Source organism: Myotis lucifugus, unplaced genomic scaffold, assembly GCF_000147115.1.
Source record: "Myotis lucifugus unplaced genomic scaffold, Myoluc2.0 scaffold_31, whole genome shotgun sequence".
Classification (NCBI taxonomy): Eukaryota; Metazoa; Chordata; class Mammalia; order Chiroptera; family Vespertilionidae; genus Myotis; species Myotis lucifugus.
This window is the reverse complement of record NW_005871079.1, coordinates 5,980,902-6,000,212: the sequence shown is the minus strand read 5'-3', so window position 1 is coordinate 6,000,212 and position 19,311 is coordinate 5,980,902. Positions and strand designations below refer to the sequence as shown.

Here is a 19,311-nt window from a genome sequence, read left to right as displayed (position 1 = left end):
AGATTATGTATCCCTTGTAGAAGTTCATAGGAAGCATCTTTACTTCTCTTGGTGTTTCTGGACGAGAGATGGTTGAGAGACCGTTGGGGAAGGACTTACTTATACAGAGGTGGACACAAGCCTTGCCATTATGTGGTGAACTTGATAGAATTATGTTCTATCATGTGAGACCATAACCCTGCTCAAATGAAACTGCTTTTTAAAATAATGTCCACAAAGGAACATGATAGATTTTCTAATGTTTCCTATAATTTCCAATCTAACCTACATCTCCTTTATAAGCCAGATGGATTGCAAGGGATTCTCATGATTCTGTCTTAAGTTTATAATGAAATAATACACTAAAGGCATTTACCACCAGAGAATTTTGTTTAAAAAAGGAAGGCCCAGTTCCAAGTTAGGTTTAGCAATTGCTTCTGACACTTGCCACTGGCTTATTAAAAGAAGCAAACAGTAGACATAACCAGGGGAAAGTGAAATGCATATTAGCTTTTCTGACAAGAACTGGAACCAAGAACGAATGCAAAAGTGGATTGTTTTTAAATCGTAAGTTCTTTGAGTTATATTCCCAACCAGTCACAGTCTTAAAATGCTAAAAAATAATTTCATGTTAACGCAGCACTTTGCAGTTTAGCAATACATTCATATATAGTATCTCACTTAATCCCCACAGTTTCATGATGAGCTAGGTAAAATAGTTTTTTTAAAGGTTCCTATTTTATTTTATAGATTAAAATAGCCAGATTCATAGATGTTAAATGACTTGCCCAAGGGCACGTGGAGAGCCTTTGGTATACTGAGACTCAAATTCTCATCTTCCATTTTTATTTCTTCTGACAATTTATGGTTTTCTAAATATTAGGGATTCATTCTATACTCGGCACCTGGTTGTAGCCTGAAATTTTCCCCTTAGAATTTATTCTGATGGTTTATTTTAATCCTATGCTTTTGTCTCTGCTTAAAACACTTATGTCCTTGGGAGAAATAATATAAGGAATAATATAAATAACCATTCAATCAGTTGAATGGATCCTTTTCCCCCTATACTTTATTTTAATGGGCGGGGTGGTTAAGGAAGAGGATGAGGAACTATTTTACTGCCTCTTCCAGTTTGCCTTGGTCTTTTCATTGAGGGGTTCTTTTTATTGTTTCTGCCAGGGAAAGGCTTAGGGGGTTCATTTGTACACCATAATCTTCTATCGTGGTAACCTGAGGTTGATATTACCTTTCATACCTCAGGCACTGCTGTAATAGAAATTGTGATCCGTGTGATGGATATCATTGCACTGAAGTGACATATAGAATTCTATGAGCCCTGCAAAAGATGTATATACTCATCAGAGTATCCCAGGCATCCCAAAGCCAGCTCAGCCCGCTTGGGCTGTACACCAGGAGGTCTCCAGGGCAGCAGAGAGGCTGTCCTGCCAACGCTGAGAGAATCCTAAGGGTCCGGAGTCAGCAGCATGTGGGAACCAGGCGAATGTCTCAGTGTCTCAGCATCCCCGGCCTTGAAAAGCATGCTAAAAGCACGATGACGCGCATCTTTCAACTTTTCTGTCTCTCTGGGCAGTCTCCAAAAAACATCCCCAAAAAGTCTCCAAAATAGAAATCAGAATTAAGGAAAATCTCTTTTCTCCAAAACAAGGTTGTTTCCATCGCCAAGTATTAAGCAGGTTTCTTCCTACATTCCACCCAATAGCATGTCTAAACTGGTTTTGACGAAAACTGGGTCCATTTTATTAGCTGAGGAATGCTGTTTGCTGTGTCTGTGCCCTCCTGCACACATAGTCCTGTCAGGATTGATCAGGCCGTGTGGAGGGAATCCATTGGGTGGTGTTAATCCAGCTCTCCTCACCACGGTCACCATTGGAGTCTGGGTTGCAGCTCCCATCAGTTCATGTTAGGAGATGCTGCCATCCCTCCCTAAGAAGAGTTGAAGTCTTCGGGCAGCCAGGCTGGGGCGGGCTGCAGCTCCCTGGTTAAATGTGATGACATCTGTCAAGGGGCCGGGGGAGGAGATGATCAAGGGGTTAAACTTCATATCATTTCTTGTGTCATAGAAGTGCCCCTGGGGAGGGATTTAATTTATTGAAAATGAAACTCCCAAGTCAAATAGTCCTTAAGTGATTTCTAAGCTATCCACCTGCAGATAAAAGGCTAATCTCATTTTTAATGATTTTGCATATATTATGCAGAGCTTTCTGAATAACTGAACTGAAGCCATGGTTTTGGGCAACAGAGGGCATTCCCAGCTTTAACACACAGGATAGAATTTTTTACCTCACCAAGAAGCCACTGTGCATCCCTGCTAAGCAGTTACCTCTGACTCAGTTTCTCCATGTTTTTTGAAAGTAAAATCCAAGGTTAAGGATGGTGCCATGTCAGAGTTATTCATGTAATGAAGGTGATCTCAGAGGATTTTTTACCAATGCCAAACTGTCTTTTAAAAACATTGCCATAATTTACATATGGTTCAATTCACTGAATTTTATTTATGAATATATTACTTATTAATAATTGATATAACCATTGATAAGTCTAAAACAAATAATAAATAATGATTATTGTAGATTCCTTTTAAATAAAAATTCTAGAATGCAACTTAGAGGCAAGGAGGAAAAAGGAACATTGGAATAAAACATAATGCCTGCTCTGAGAAATATACCTCAAAGGAACATTTGTACCAAATTGTAGTGATTTTGCCCAATTTATTGTGAAAATTGCAGAATGGTGATTGTCCCATTGCCAATCAGGTCTCTGTGGCCATGCTGTTTTAAATATATGCTGAAAGCTTTGGGCTTTTTTCCCTCCTATTTGCCCTTGCAGGAAATGTCAATGCAAAATTTGACTTTACTGTGAGATGCTGGATTTTTTTTTTATTTAAATGCTTCCAACATCTATCTTTAATGCCACTCTATCACCACAAAACAGTTAAGAAATGTTCACTAATATATGTGTTATGTGTAGAGAAATTTTTTTCTTTTATAGGTCATCATAAACTCCCATGGGGGGGGGGGCAGAAAATATTTTTGAAAATTCTTTGTGTGTGTGTGTCTGTGCTTCAATCTATTTCAGTCGGGCTGAGCTTTTTGAAAGCATGAATGCATGAGGCATGATGTCTGGGGGTGCACGAGTAACAGGATGGGATCAGCAGCCACTGCAGGGGCAGTGATAGACTGCCACTGACGTCTCTCACCAGAGGACAGAACGTGCGCCTTCACAGTGCTGGGAAGTGGCCATGCCTGACCTGCTCTCCCCACCTGCTACCTCTGCCCCCCTCTCTCCACTGTTGTCCCTCAAGAGAAAGGAAGAGTATGAAATGTGACCTTGGGCTCAAAGAGAAAGGAACTGCTCTTGCCAACTCAAGGCTTATGAGCCAATTATCTCCCTCCCACTCCTCCCCAAGACTGGCACGTTAACATGACCTAGACTCTAACATTAATAATGAATGCTCATCATTCACCCATTCACCGTTTTCTTCTACAATTTTTGATTCAGACATATAAGGTTTACGTAACGTATAAGTTATAAAACGTAATGAAATGCACACATCTGCACTAAACACCCCACCCAAGAATGAGAACAGAGGTAATAGTTTGCACCTAACTATATGCTAATCCATTCATGTTTTTTAAAGAGGAGGAAATGTTTGATTTAGAAATACATGAATTCTTTCATATCACCAGACCACGTATTTTTTAAAAAAATCATTATTCAATCAACCATTTACTGAGTGAAGTACGCATCCAAAAGGGTAGAGGAAGAAATGTAACATTTTCTTTTAAAAAATAAAACATGTGCTTCTTGAGCATTTGCAGAGAAAAATGTCCAGGTTCCCAGACGGGAAAATGAATTAAAGATGAATCACAAGTCATCTGGGAAGGCTATGCTCTCCAGTTGCTGGCAAAGAAAATAAAACAGTCAAAAGTTGAACTTGGCCCTCTCAGAAATCTCAGCAGTGTTAAAAAACAAAGCTTTCTGTCATCATAAACTGGGTATAGGAATGCTAAAGTATTGGGGAAGGTATCTTTTGGTTAATGTTCTAATTAAATACCTAGTTTAAATAAATACATGTGAATTTTTCAGCTTTCTTAGTCTTATTAGAAAGGTGAGACTAACATTCAAGTTTGTAAATATCAGTATGAATGACATGAAAGTCAAATGTTGCCACCTCCACATCTAATTAGATGCTTCCTCCAAGTAAAGTAGAGCCAACCCTCAATATTGAAACTGCACCTCCCTGCCCTCCTGGTTCTTGTCATTCGTGGAACCTCATTTAGGTTGTGGCACAAGTGACATTTTGGGCCAGGCCACAGCTTATGAGTACCCTGCTGTCCCTGGCAGCCCCATGATGGTTTCACTAACTTCATGGCTGCACATGCTAGAAAGTGAGATGTGCTCTTTTTGTGGAAGCCTGTATTTAAAATAAAATCTAGTGAGGAGACCCTAAGCAGAGTAGGGTCTATGTATGAAGGCTGCAATTTGGAAGTGTCAAATTATGGTTCTTGTTTTTCATATATATTTAAATTTAAATTCTTTATTGTTTAAAGTATTACATAAGTCTCCTTTTCCCCCATTGACCTCTCCTTGGCCAACCCCACCCCCCAGCACATGCCCTCACCCCCATCTGTGTCCATTGGTTATGCTCATATGCATGCATATAAGTCCTTTGGTTGATCTCTTACCCCCTCACCCCCTGCCATCCCTCATAGGTTGGACAGTCTTTTCAATGCTTCTATGACTCTAATTCTATTTTTGTTCAGCAGTTTATGTTGTTCATTATATTCCATAAAAGAGTGAGATCATGTGATATTTACCTTTCTCTGACTGGTTTATTTCGCTTAGCATAATGCTCTCCAGGTCCATTCATGCTGTTGCAAATGATAAGAATTCCTTCTTTTTCACAGCAGTGTAGTAGTTCATTGTGTAGATGTACCACAGTTTTCTAATCCACTCATCTGCTGATAGGCACTTTTAGGCTGTTTCCATATCTTAGCTATTGTAAATTGTGCTGCTATGAACATAGGGTGCATATGTCCTTTCTGATTGGTGTTTCTGTTTTCTTGGAATATATTCCTAGAAGTGGGATTACTGGGTCAAATGGAAGTTCCATTTTTAATTTTTTTAGGAAACGCCATACTGTTTTCCACAGTGGCTGCACCAGTCTGCATTCCCACCCGCAGTGTAAGAGGGCTCCCTTTTCTCCACATCCTCTCCAGCACTTGTCGTTTGTGGATTTGCTGATGATAGCCATTCTGACAGGTGTGAGATGGTACCTCATTGTTGTTTTGATTTGCATCTCTCAGATGATTAGTGACTTTGAGCATGTTTTCATATGTCTGTTGGCCTTCTTTATGTCTTCTTTTGAAAAGTGTCTATTAGATCCTTTGCCCATTTTTTGACTGGATTTTTATCTTCTTTTTGTTAAGTTGTATGAGTTCTCTGTAAATTTTGGAGATTAAATCCTTATCAAAGATAACATTGGCAAATATGTTTTCCCATGTAGTGGTCTTTTTGTTGTTTTGTTGATGGTTTCTTTCACTGTGCAGAAGCTTTTTATTTTGATATAGTCCCATTTGTTTATTTTCTCTTTAGTTTCCATTGCCCTAGGAGCTGTATCAGTAAAGATATTGCTATGACAAATGTCTGCTGTCTGCTATGGCTTTTCTTTTTCTGACATGCTCAGCCAGGACTCCGGGTAGCTTGTAAATTCATCACTTCTGGATAAAGCTGAAGGGTGTAATGATTTATGGGGAGCACATTTCAGTCCATTCAGAAACCATTTCCTAAATCTTTCTTTAGTTACCTTAGTCGCAAATAAATGAATGGAAGATTGTCTGAAATAAAGCAATGTTTGACTGGCCATCTCATTTTACTGTAAAAATTAAGGCTATAATGAGGCCTTACGGTCTTGGTCAATCAAGTCTGACTCCCAGTTTGGGTTAATACATGGTCCAGAAAGACCTTTGATTATTTACCTGCTACAACAGTTCTGTTCAGAGGAGGCCTGGGGTGGGAGAGAGACAGAGCCCGACAACCAAAAATGGAAGTTCTAGAGCAACAAAGGAAGGAGAAAGGCAGTCTCCAACCCAGCCAGTATGGACCCATCATTGTAAAGAGGGCGCCAATTAAAGTCAGCCCACACCTCTCTTAGAGTCAGCTCTCAGAAATTAAAGCATTCTTTTGCAAAAGGATTTTATTGCTCTTTAGGGTCACAAGTTCTGTCTAGACATCATCATCTCCAGAATTTCCATTAAAAATCTTAGCTACACCCCAGTAAAAATTATGAGGGTTCTATTTTAAATGTAAACATTTATTTATATAAAATTCATGAGTGATGCTGTTCTTTGTAGGCAAATTAGAAAATGCTGGCAAAGATCAATTAAAAAATTAAAATCACTCAGTATCCCACTGGGTATAATCGCCTTTAATATTCTGTTCTATTTCTTTTGGCAATTTTATGCATGTGGATTTTTAAAATAAAAATGGTGTTTTACTATGTTACAATCTACCTTTTAGTTCCAATATTATATTTTTAGCATCTTTTCATGTCAAGTAATATATTTAAAAGTAATTCTGAGGCATTTTTAAGATAATGGTTTTATTCCTTTTTTGGAAAAAAAAATACTTTTTTTTAAGCCAGTCATTATGGAGAGACCTCATTAGTCACTCAGTATCCTACCCCTGAGAAACAGCTGTTGTCAGCATTTGCTGAATATCAAAAGCATAGAGAGAACGACTGGTTAACATGTCTTTCTATATAAATATTATATATACTTATTTAACTTAATTTTACTTGAACTAAGAAGCAGTAGAAAAAAATTAAGGAGACACTGAGAAAAAGTCGCTGAATTTTAGGTAAACATTTCTTCACAAAGGAAACTAGTTCCTCCTACAACTAAAAATGGAATGTTATAAAACAACATCAGAATTTTGAAATCATTAGAGTCAGCTCTCAGAAATTAAAGCAGTTTAAAATGGTACATTGAATGCAGGCCTCATCTATTTTCTCATTGCTGTGGAAGATAGGAAATCAGAAACTGTTACAGCGTAAAGATGAATAGTAATAGTCACAATGAATAATAATACTCACAGTGGTTCTGTAAATATAAATTGCACAATTTAATTTTAGTTGTAGGCTTAATAGATGCAGGACTTACTGCCTGTTCATTTCTAAGTTGACAGAATTTAAACAGATTGTTGTTTTGTTTTTATTATTCGAAGAACCATCAAAGGGTACTGTGAAAGTTGTATTCCTGTCCCTGGTCTAGGTTTCTAAGTATTACTTTTCCTCTCCTCACTAGTCACTTCTAGTCTGAAGAGTGTGTTAACATATTGCTGAATTTTTTTTCTTTGTTGGTGGAGTTTGACAACTGAAAAAAGAATTACATCACCCAGTAATGTGTTGTTTTGCTAACCTGAAGCGGAGAACTCAAATAACCAGTATCATGACAGAACTTGCCTATGTAATGCTCTTAAAACTCAGTCAGATCAAGGCCCTGAAAGAAGATCTTCCCTATTCCCATTTCCCCAGTCAGGGTAAAGAAAAAGCAGATTGGAGGTGGGTTTTTGTTCATTCCAGAGACTGTTCTTACTACCAGATGTCACAGTCACTACATTTCCAGTACCTGCGAGGTCTTCAAGGCAGCTCCCTTCCTGCTGGCAGGAATCAGATGCCTCTGGTCATTTTAAACAAAAGTGGGCCAGGCTTTATTCTCAGAGTAAGAATTTTTGTAATTCTTTCTAAAACCAACCAGAGTTGCAGAATATGGTGCATTAAATTTGGCTAATGATGTAGATCTCTACAGTGTTCTATAAAAAAAAAAAAGGTGGTGTCATAGTGTATTTAAAAATTATTTGCCAAAAGCCATGGACTCTCAACTCTAGTTAGCCTAAAGGCATATAATCAGATCTGCTGAAAATCACTAACCTTAAACAAATGAGCCAAAAAGCAATATACCACATTTATTTAACAGTTCATAATGTATGCTATAAATAATTCCTCAATAGCCAGTGTTTCCCGAAAATGGTTGTAAATTACAGGGGAGCAAAATGAGGAAGTAGGAAATACTGAGTTCCGTCCATCACAGCTCACCTGCTCTGCATCTAAGGCTAAGACAAAAATCTCAAACTGCCCTCACTCGTTCAGCAGGTACAAATGCATAGTTGTAGTGAGACACTAAGTGATTATGTGCAACTATTATTACGTATTTTCTCTTTTAACACCAAGAGATTTTTGACACTCAATTTCAAAAATTTTTGACACTCAATTTCAGAGTATTTATTGGTACCTAAGTTCTGAATGCATTATTACATATTTTAAAATGTTTTTCTATGTTTAAAAAAAACACAAAAAACCTCAACACCATTTTCCATGTGGTTTTAATTTTATCAGACTGTAGGAATTTTGGAAACTCTCTTGCCTAGATGTTGGAAGAAAATGTTTTTTCTACAGCAGCCAAGTCTTTCATACTTTAACTATTGGATCAGCTTCTCCTTATGTAGAGCCTTTTCTACAAAAGAAAGAGTGGCAATTGTATGAGCTACATAAAACATTTCCAATCTGCCTTATTGAGCAAATTGCCTGCTTAGTAATAGAATGCAGGATTAAAAATAGTGTGTGTCTGACCAGACTCACTGCCTAAAGAGGACATGGAGCTTATGGCTTCCTTGATCGCCAAAGCCACTGCGATATCATATGAGAGATATCCTCAGAAAAGCTTCTCAATTCCCAGTTTTTCTTCAAAAACACTGAGCATCTAAGGAATTAAGTAAAGTAAGTTAATAAAACTGAGCATCTGCCCTAGCTGGTTTGGCTCAGTGGATAGAGCATCAGCCTGTGGACTGAAGTGTCCCAGGTTCGATTTCAGTCAAGGGCGTGCATGCCGGGGTTGCAGGCGTAATCCCCGGTGTTGGGTGTGCAGGAGGCAGCCGATCGATGAATCTCTCTCATCATTGATGTTTCCATCTCTCACTCCCTCTCCCATCCTCTCTGAGATCAATAAAAATATATATTAAAAAAACACAATACCTGAGCATCTGAGGAATTAAGTAAATAAGTTAATATAAGGATATATACCTATCTTTTCAAGGATGGTTTCATGTCACCACATGGCCAAGTGCAGAGTTATGAACCAGATGACCCTGGGGAGCAATGAGAATTTTTACCACACCCCTGGAATTGCGTGTCATTAACCTTAAGCGGCTGGATACAAACCCACTAGTTGTTTACCTCTGATCCAAACAGGTACCTGAAACATAGAAATTCAGGACCAACTAAGGGAGCCATAGGGAATTGAGATATGCTACTGCCCCTCAGGGAAAGTCTAGTTAGGGAGATGATATTTAAAAATACAAAATAAAGCAGGAACAGCACATGCAGTATATAATTAGCTGTTTAATTGTGTAACACGTGCCATAAATGCTACTTGGAGGCAAAGGAGAGAGATATCTATGAGCTGGTACAGTTGGCGCCTTTCCTGCAGGCCTGCCCTTATCTGAGCGCCTTCGTGTGAAATGCAAAAGGCGTTCCTGTGTGGACACCCTGTGCCTGGCCTGCAGCACGCGGTGGGGCTTCGTTCCCATTGCCCCCTGGGCTTAGGACCTTGTATAGTGCATAACACAGGCGACTGTGCTCACACTTAGCTTCCTCTTTTGGTGCATCACAGATTTAAGTGTGAGGAAGGACATCTGAAGAGCTCCTAGAAAGATCTGCATATTTCCTCATGCACATTTGGGGGGATACCTCTCAATTGCACCCTGCTTTGTCTACATTCTCTCCAGATGCCTTCCTTTTATTATTTGTCTTCATAATTGTCTCACTAACCATTTGCATCTTTGCATCTTTTAAAGTGTCCATCAGAGTGCTGTGCACCAAATAGGTGCTGAGATATTAAATAGAATAAATACTTCACACATACCCTGTAAATGATGGGAGGAATAATGTTAAAGGTAAAGTAGTCTTGAAGGAGTGGGAAATAAGCATTCCGTTAACCTGAATAAAAAGGGGGACTGGTGATACCTGTTATCACAGACTTGGGTACTCCCAAGATCATGTTTTGGGGGTTTGCTAGGTGCTTTTCTAAATTTTAATATTAACATTATGGGTGCTGTGGTTATTCACCTACCCAGATAACATTATGTTACCATGTACTGGGCCTCCAGGCATCTCCTGCCAGATCTCTTCCTGGTGCACCATATCCATTTCTTCCCACCCCCTGGTGCTGTACTGTGGTGTAGGATACACATACAGCTATGCAGATCTGGATCTCCAGTCTGTATCGTAGTTTTCAACCCAAATAGTGTTGTGAATAAACTGCAGTAAGAGCTTTGTTACTGGACTCTGGGTTTCAGGAAAAACCAGTGTCCTGATAGGTGGAACCTAGTGTAGATATACTGTGTCCCTTTTCCAGCTCTGCTCCATTATGAATCAGCAAGCAGGCAGAAAAGACACCTCCAATAAAATGAGCAGCACAGTTGCATGTGATGGAGACTGCACAGAGAACATGAAGAAACAGGAGAAATTTGTGCCCCAGATTGAAAAATAGGAAAGCAGCAAAAGAGGGGGCACAACGGTGCTCTAAATGCTGCCTGGGGTGTCAGATGAGTTTAAATCTCTTCAAAGGATGTCTTTGACCTACATGTGCTATCTCCTCAGTTATGCAGAGCAGAGGCACCTCAGGTGAGAGAAGCACGTGATCTGGAGCCTGTGGGGAGTTCTCCTGCTGGTTAATGCATTCTGAGAGCAGGCCGAGGAGGGCCATTGCATACAACTAGTTTAGGCCACAGGAGACCCTGGCACTGTAAGGGAACCGAAGGGGAGTTGTATGCATACATAAAAATGTTCATGAATGCTTATTGCCTGTAGTTTCTCCATTTCCTTAAAGATTTGCTTTTCAGGATAATATTTCACAAAAGCGGAAACTGTTTCCGTGATCTGAGATGTAATCTCTATGTAACAGTTTCCATTATATCACAGGGGCATTTTTATATGCACAGTAATATTAAGATCAGGATATTTAGTGATTCCAGCAACTAAACCAAATATTAATCCATGGAGTGTGAAACAGATAATTCTAACAGATTGAGAGTGGGTGTCTTCTGGGGCTCAGAACACTGTCGCATAGTTTGCCACTGTACTATATTTAACAGAGGCTTTTTATTATGCAATGATACTAATTAATAATTTTTCCATTTCCTAGTGGCTGACCATTGTAGATATTATATCAGCACAACTCACTGTCAGCTGTAAGAATGGTGATTTGATGTTGAATTAGTGGAAGTGGATCCTATTGCCACACTACTGAGATCGTATAGTTTTTTCACCAAAAAACAATTGGCTGTTGTCAACAGCATTTATTGAGCACCCACCATACAAAACCATAGTATGAGACACTGGGACAATGAAAATAAGAGGCACAGTTTCTCCCCAGGCTCATGGAACTGGTGAAATGTATGTATACTTGCCTGCTAACGCAGTTATGCTTGATCACTAAACCAGTCTTTAGCAGATTCCAGAAGTTTCTTCATGGCTCACTCTATAGGTCAGAATTCCTAATTTTCCTTACCTCCCTCTGGTATACTCCCAACCCAACAGGTAACCAGGGTCTATCATCTCCAGTGCAAACGTCCTCTCTCATTTCAGATCTCTGATTTTGGGATGACTGACTAAATACTCCTTGTATTGATCATGTACCCCATCGATAAAAATTATTTTGGTTTTTATTGAAATTATGCTTAACAAAATTTTGAGTCCTTTGTAATGTAAAACATTTTAATGTTGTTGTTTCTAATTTGATTAATTCTTTGTGGCAGTGATTCAGCGGTCTGGTTATAAGTTCAGTTTGATTTAGTACGTATTTTTATTGCTTCATAAATTAAAGGGTATCACACAAGATATATAGTTGTAAATGGAAGGACCTGTCCCATTGGCTGTGCCTACTAAATCATAGTGCTTATTTCCAGTCCCATTCATCAGTTATGCAAAGGTTTTTAACTGAAATTTTGCTAGTAAATTTCCATCTTCACTGATATCCCCACCAGCTCTTCTTTCAAACTAGTTGAAAGGTGTTACATTATTCATCTTTAATAAATGGGTTAAAAACCCACTGCAACTCTTTCTTGAAAAGATTTCCCCCCACATTTTTAAAGTTTATACATGTGATAGCTTTCTTCTTCCTAGTGTCACACCTTACATTGGTTTTGACAGCCAAGCCACACCACAATGGCAACGTTTCCAAATACCCATTTTCAAAATGCTCTTTTCACAGCACAAGTTCCCTAGTGATTTCTCTCTCAGGCCTCGACAAGATCGATTAAATGTGTTTATGTTTTTAAAAATATCTCCACCCCCTTGTCATGGCAAAAAATAAAAAAGGTCAGCATATTTTAAACACTTGTCATTTTGAAAAAGAAAAACATACAGTTCTTGTAAGTGGTTTGCCATCACATCATTAGGAACCCTCTCATGGCTCACAGTGTTTCCCTGACTCTTCCCCTTCTCATTCTACACTGTTGTCAGGATTCTTCTCTTTCCGATAAGAGCATCTGAGAATTGCCAACTGGGGACACATAATGGAGCTGTGTAGCCACACACTGAGAGGAATGGAGAAAGGATTTCTCAGGAGCCCTGCCTTTCCCTCAGGACTCCTGGACACCACCCACGGCCGTCAGATGCATGAGGGTGTTGTTGTTTTCCCATCCATTAAATACAGTTAAAACGTATTATCTTTCTCCTTTTCAGGTTAAACACAGAGGTTTTGATAGGTTGTTTTGCACCCTGTGGGTGGGTTATGTGTTCCCTACACTGGAGACCACAGGTGTCCACCATTGCTCTCAACTGTGGCTGTACATGAGACCACCAAGGGAGCACTTCCCAGACCAATTAAATCAGTATCTCCAAGGTTGGGACCCAGACAGGAGAGCTTTTTAAAGTCCCCCAGGTGATTCTAATGTGCAGCCAAGGTTGAGAACCACTGTAGTAGAGGGTTACATCCGCCCTCCCCACTGTTCGCTGCATCATTCTCTTGGGCTCTCAAGTTGCTGGCCTGCCTGAGATGCAACTGTGTTCAGAGGGGCCACCGGCTCCTGGACAGGACCATGATTGCTGTAGCAGGTCACAGGGAATTTTATTGTGAACAAAAGCACTTTTCCTCATCGACAGAACCAAGATAAGAGTTAGGTCTGTTCTTGGACTTGATGTTTTAGTTATTGAGCAAAGCAGGAAACATAGCAAGGTTTGGGCTTCTCATTGCAAGATAATCTAATGCTGTTGTGGAGAAGGCAAGGAGTTAAAAAATGTTCAATTAGAGGTATGGGGAGAAGCGAAATAAAGATACATTATCAATGGTGTGGTAGGAATTTCAGTTTTCATTTTATTGCAAGCTCTGTAAGCAGTTCTGTGCCATCAGATGAGAATAATAACGTTTGAATAAAATTAACATATTTATGATTCAAAGATATTACATATAGGCTGAGTTGCTATTCAGTTCTTACCCATTTTTAATACGGTACCAATGCTAAAAATTTTAAATTATAATATTTTAAAGCCACTGCCTCAAGTTCCTTGAGTGACCCCAGCATCCCTGCTTCTACCCTGGGACACTCCTGGCTTCTATGTGGCCCAGCAGCCAAAAGGTTGATGTGAGGCATGGCAGGGAAAGTCCAGAACCTGCTCTGTGCTTTTGGCCAGTGCCCATGCATACCTCTGGTTAAATACTTTAATTTCACCCCAACTTATATTTGATTGTGTAATTATTAGAGCAAGGCATCACAGGCATTCTCTAAAACAATAACTCAGTTACAGGGGTCAACACTTAACTAGTAAAGGCTAGGAGACTAGTCCAAGGTCATACCAGAGGCCCAGCCAGGCCTCCCAACTTCCTGGACTGCTTCCTCTGTCCAATGCTGGTCATTACTCCTTCTTATCCACCATCTTGTTAGATCACATTTCTGGAGAAATATATTAGAAAGTAGACAGTCATGTTCTATTGCAGAAGTGCTTATTAAGTAGCCTTAGCATTCTGCTAGAATATAAGAAATATTTTGTAAATTGCTGCCCTGTATACAGACATGGAGCAGTTAAATAGCAGTGCCAGTAATATATGCCCTGTGTTCAACAAATGGTTTATGAAGACTGTGAATGCCTCAAGAAGATAAGAATATAAGGAAAGGCTTAAATGGGAGGATGAATAGGATTCTTGGGAGACTGCGGCTTCACTATACATACTTTCTTCACCAGCTCTGTTGCTTAGCAGTTTAATTAGGGGCTACTGCTCTATGTGACTAATGATTTCCTTCAACAACTTCTGGGCAGTTACATTTACTGCTATACACTTAAGTTGTTTCTGCTTATAATTTTGAATATATTGCTTAAAATTTTCCCTTCATACCCCCAAATTTTTATCACTATATAATTTACCTTTCTTAAGTCTGATATTAATGAATGGAAAATAAAAAGTGAAAAACATTTCATAGAATGGTAATTAACCCAGATAAACTATTCTGAAATCTCTGTATGAGTGTCATTGTGTTTAACTTCATTCCACACACCAATTCCCTATACCACCCCTTCTTTTTCTTTCTTTCTTTTTGTTTTTGTTTTTGTTTTTTTTTACCTTGTTTGAAACTAGCCCACAGACTACAAGTACTGTGAGGCCAGCTTCAATATTACTTTTCCTCCTTTTACGATCACCATGGGATCCGATGGGAAAGGGAACCGGAGGGTCCACCGCTTCTTTTTGTTTTCTCTGCACTCCATCTTCTTCCTTAGCCGAAAAGAGATGTTTCTTTCTCTTACTTATATTTTCCTAGCAAGATATCTGTTTAATAAAAGATGGTGACGCTCTAGAAAGGATAAAATTTTCTCCCACCAAGTAAAGGGAATTTTAAAATACTACTTAAAATATATGTAGATGGTGTCCATAGAAGCTGGAGACAGGAAGAAAGGGTCATCTCGTACTGTCCACAAGCACAGAAGAGGTTAGTGAAAGGTTATCTTCCTTCTGAGAGGCAGTTTCCATATATGTTCCTTGGAGTAAAGATCAGAATGTTATCAGAGGTGGACTGTAGCTCCGATTGCACAGTAAAAAGGAAGTAGGAGCTAAATTTAGAACATACATGAAACCTTTTCAAAAATAGATATGTAGCTAAGAACACATAAAAGAGGCAATATGCATTTTTATCTTCCTGAAAAAGCAGTGCAGTTTGCTAAGTTCTTTTGAGTTATATAGAGATGGAGTTGGTTTGGTTTTATTTCATGATCCATGCTACATCACCAATCACTGTAGCTTTTCATTTGTAGCTCATCATAATTTAAGGGGAATAGCATGTCTGGATATATAATCCCAAGTAAATTCTTCATATACATCTTTAAAAAGGTGTCTTTAAAAAGGTTTTAATCGGGTTGTGATCTTTGCATGTTTTGAAAACATGGCATCAAGATGAATGCAGTATAGTGAGATTTGGGCTTTCTTGTGGAGAAGAAAACAACTTACATGTTACTTAAAGTCGACATGCTTCTGGTTGAAAAACCATTGTAACTGTAAAATAATCACCAGTAATCCATAATTTAAGAGTTTAGAACAGTAGTTCTCAATCTTCCTAATGCCGCTACCCTTTAATATAGTTCCTCATGTTGTGGTGACCCCCAATTCATTGTTACAAATTGAACATAATTAAAGTATAGTGATTAATCACAAAAACAATATGTAATTATATATGTGTTTTCCGATGGTCTTAGGCAACCCCTGTGAAAGGGTCGTTCGACCCCCAAAGGGGTCGCTACCCACAGGTTGAGAACCGCTGGTTTAGAACAACATTTCCTTAAGATATAAAACTGGTAGTGCTATATGGCAGGTTGGGAGGCATCATAGAAACTATTTTGTATTTTTGGAACAGATTTCCAAAAGTTGAAATCTCCCAAAGAGTTCATTCACTGAGGACATTTCACTATCATTCCCCTTGGATCATACCTGAAGTACAAACTCAGGTTGCTTCTGTTTACTGAGCCACTAGTATGTGCTTGTTCCTCTGCTCTTTTATATATAATATCATATTTAAGCTTTGCAAAATGCTGTGACAAAGGTAACATTACCTCTATTTAGAACAAAGGAAACTGAGGCTTGAAAAGGCACCAAGCAAGTATATGGAAGCATGGTTAAAACTTAGTGTTTGGCTGTGAAGTCACAGGCCCTTAGCTACTGTGCACTGTACCTCATGACCCCTAACAACCCAGATCATGTAGAACCATTGGTAGATAACGCAAGCCAGGGTCAGGTCTCTTTGGTGGATTGGATGCAAAACATACACATTTGAAGTTAAGTGTAACCACAGCTCTAGGGTATAAATTAAGGAACTGGGGGAGGGAGGACATTGGAAGATCCCATGTGCACATTATTTTTTAATGGATTCTGACCAGGAAGCTGAGAAAATTTCCACTGGTTAGAGTCCTATTCAGTGTAATTCTCAATTCCTTTTATGCAGAATGCACACAAAGAACAGAAGAATTAACCCAGCTATAAAGGGAGTTGGGGGTAGGGAGTGGGGTGCAAAATCAGATTACTTCAGCACCAGGCAGGCAGTGTGAAGCCAGCCAGGTTTTATTCTTCCAGTTGATGAGTTAGTGAGTGAGTTAATTAGTTTTGGCATTATAAGACACACACTATTCTTCACTTCCATGAAGAATTATGCTCCCATTCTTAGGGACAATAGTGAGAGGCAGGTGGCAGCCTAATGGCTACAGCGTCTTGTCCTGTTGGAGTATGGGCACAATGTTGCTGGGTCTTCCATTTTTCAAGAGAAATAGGAAATTGTTTAATGAGAAAGCTTTCAGTTTTAGATGTTGACCCCATTAAAAAATCGTTTGTGTTAGAACAAGTAGGTCTGTAGACTGTCAGCATACTTCTAGGATTATTAATTTCCCTCTCACAAGTCTTCCCCAGACATAGGTTGATCCTAAGTCCTAGTTTGCCCAAGACACTTGGGTTTTACACCTGTTGTGCTAGCATCCCACCAGTTTAACATTTGCTCCAGTTTTTTTCATTTTTCAGTGAAGCTTTCTTATTAACAGCTGCACCAAAAAGATCCAGGATGGATCTGATAGACTTTCATTTTTGTATTTCCAGATTCTGCCAGGGCAGTTGAACAGATTTCTCACGTTATCACTTGGTTAAATCGGAAAGATGTTTCAACTCTCTTTCAAATCCTTCCCAGATGCAGTAAAACTGTATCTCCCTTTCAAAGACAGCATGTGAGCACTCACTGCTAATACACAGTCTGCTCAGACAAGAGGGACTAGGGACAGTCAACTCCTTGCAGCCTCTAGGGTGGTAGAGAAGGATGGGTGCTGTTGCCTTTGCTATTTGATGTTATTAGCCAATCTTGCTGTGCTCTGTCTATAGGCTGTGAGGTCCACTAAGACACCAGGAAGTCATTCAGCAGGATCAACAGGATATTGTTAGGTGCATGTAGAAAATCCCCACTGAACACTCTTGCCATGGTGGTCTGAAAGCTTTGGCCTCAATGGCTTTATTATTTATTGTTTGGCATAAATCTATTACTATTTGCTTTATTTCCTGATCATGTATTTATTTTGCAGTAAATCCTTTTGGCCATAAAAAGCTTTTAAAAACAAACAAACCTGAAAATGCATGTTTAACAAAAAATTAAATACTGAATTTTCTTTCTCAAGAAAGTAAACAGTAATGGGTAACTTGTACAAAATTGTTGATATTTAACATCACCATTGTAGCCATAGTGATGTCATCAACCACACAAAATTCAATGGTAAATGCTTTTGCTTCCTTAAAAATGTTGAAAATAAAAGTATTTTGTGATAATGATATGAATATAGTTCTTGATGGTGCATGGTATCATGATAAATAGAACATGTATTAAATTACAAAGCCTTTGGAGCAGAAATGTTTTTGGAATTGGTTATGACTCACACATAAGTCATAATTGTGTCCAAACAAGTTGCGATAATCTACCAGTCATCAGTTCCATCTCCTAAAAGTATCTGTGAAAGAATAATATTATGAACTGATAGAAAAAAATAGTTCCTATGAAAATACTTGAACTGAAATATTTACATATTTGCATTTTAAAAAATTAGAGTTAAGAATACTTTCCATTTAGCAGAATTTGTTCTAGGCTTCACAGGCATTTCAGTGCCTAAAAGAAAGGGTATTTCTAAATTAAAAATAGTCTTCTGAAAACTGTCAGGGACAGGATATTAGGAACGGATATGGCTAAAAACATGACTAAAGTACATGAATGTACCAAGAAAAATTCCTCTGCTCTTTTTTCTTTTCTTTTTTTTACTTTATACAGATACATGAAAGTTTTACTTTTTAGGAAGAATTCTATATTTGAGAACATTTTAATAATAAACTGATTGGTTAATAAATATCTCAAAGATATATAACATTAGCTTTTAGTAATTTAATTTTAGTGACCATTTTCATACTCAAAAGTGTCATGTGTTAGACTATAATATCTAGCATCATACTTTCACTAGGATGTTGCAGGTTTCTCCATACTGGTCCAAGTAACTTTCTCCAATTGATTCTTATCTGTAATCTTTCTGAAATTTGGCTCCTTCTCAGATTGACTGATTATATAACTCATTTACTCCCCCCAAGATGCTTTTAAATTATGAAAAACAAAAATGCCTAGTGAGATGTGGGTTCTCCTATTTCCCTTCCCATCTTGCTCCTCGGATTCTAAATGTTTCATTACTGTTCTTTATGAGACAAGTTTGCCATTGCTGTCCTTTCTTCTTAAATTCTTACTATCAGAACTACTTCTTGTTCTTTGAGTTAAAGGGATAGTTAAGTAAGTGTTCTAAGAAACTTCTTTCCTTCTGCGAGATTTGGAGACCCAGAGCCCTTTTCACTTTCAGTTCTCCCAAAACACAAGATCTGAAGCTGCGGTGGTCAGGTTTCACATTGGATGCCCCAGAAAGATTACATTCCCTGTGCAGGACTTGGAATCCTGAGACCATCTGGGACACCCTTCATTAAGGAGCCTGCTCTTTTTATTTTTTCTGGCTTTGCTTAAAAATCTACCAAGCTGAACAGGGGAATCATCTTTATCTCTTTTTCCTGTTGTCAAACAAAATAAAACCCCAAACCAGCAGCAGCATGCTCTTCTGGTTAATAAGATTGTAGGAGCACAGACATTGCAAAGGGCTCAATGATTAAGTTTTTCTGAGACGTATTGTCATCAGGAAATGAACCACATGCAAAATATGATCTCAAAAAGGAAGATGATATGAATCCATAAAGCAGGCATTTGCCTATGATGGCAGAG

At 38.6% G+C, this 19,311-nt stretch overlaps 1 protein-coding gene and 1 pseudogene across 1 annotated transcript in view; one reads left to right on the top strand and one right to left on the bottom strand.

Annotated features, from left to right (window-relative positions):
• The window catches only part of GNAQ (G protein subunit alpha q), a 166,946-nt gene that overhangs the window by 63,884 nt on the left and 83,751 nt on the right, over positions 1 to 19,311 (top strand). The window lies entirely within an intron of this gene.
• LOC111825554 lies at positions 14,615 to 14,725 on the bottom strand (annotated as a pseudogene).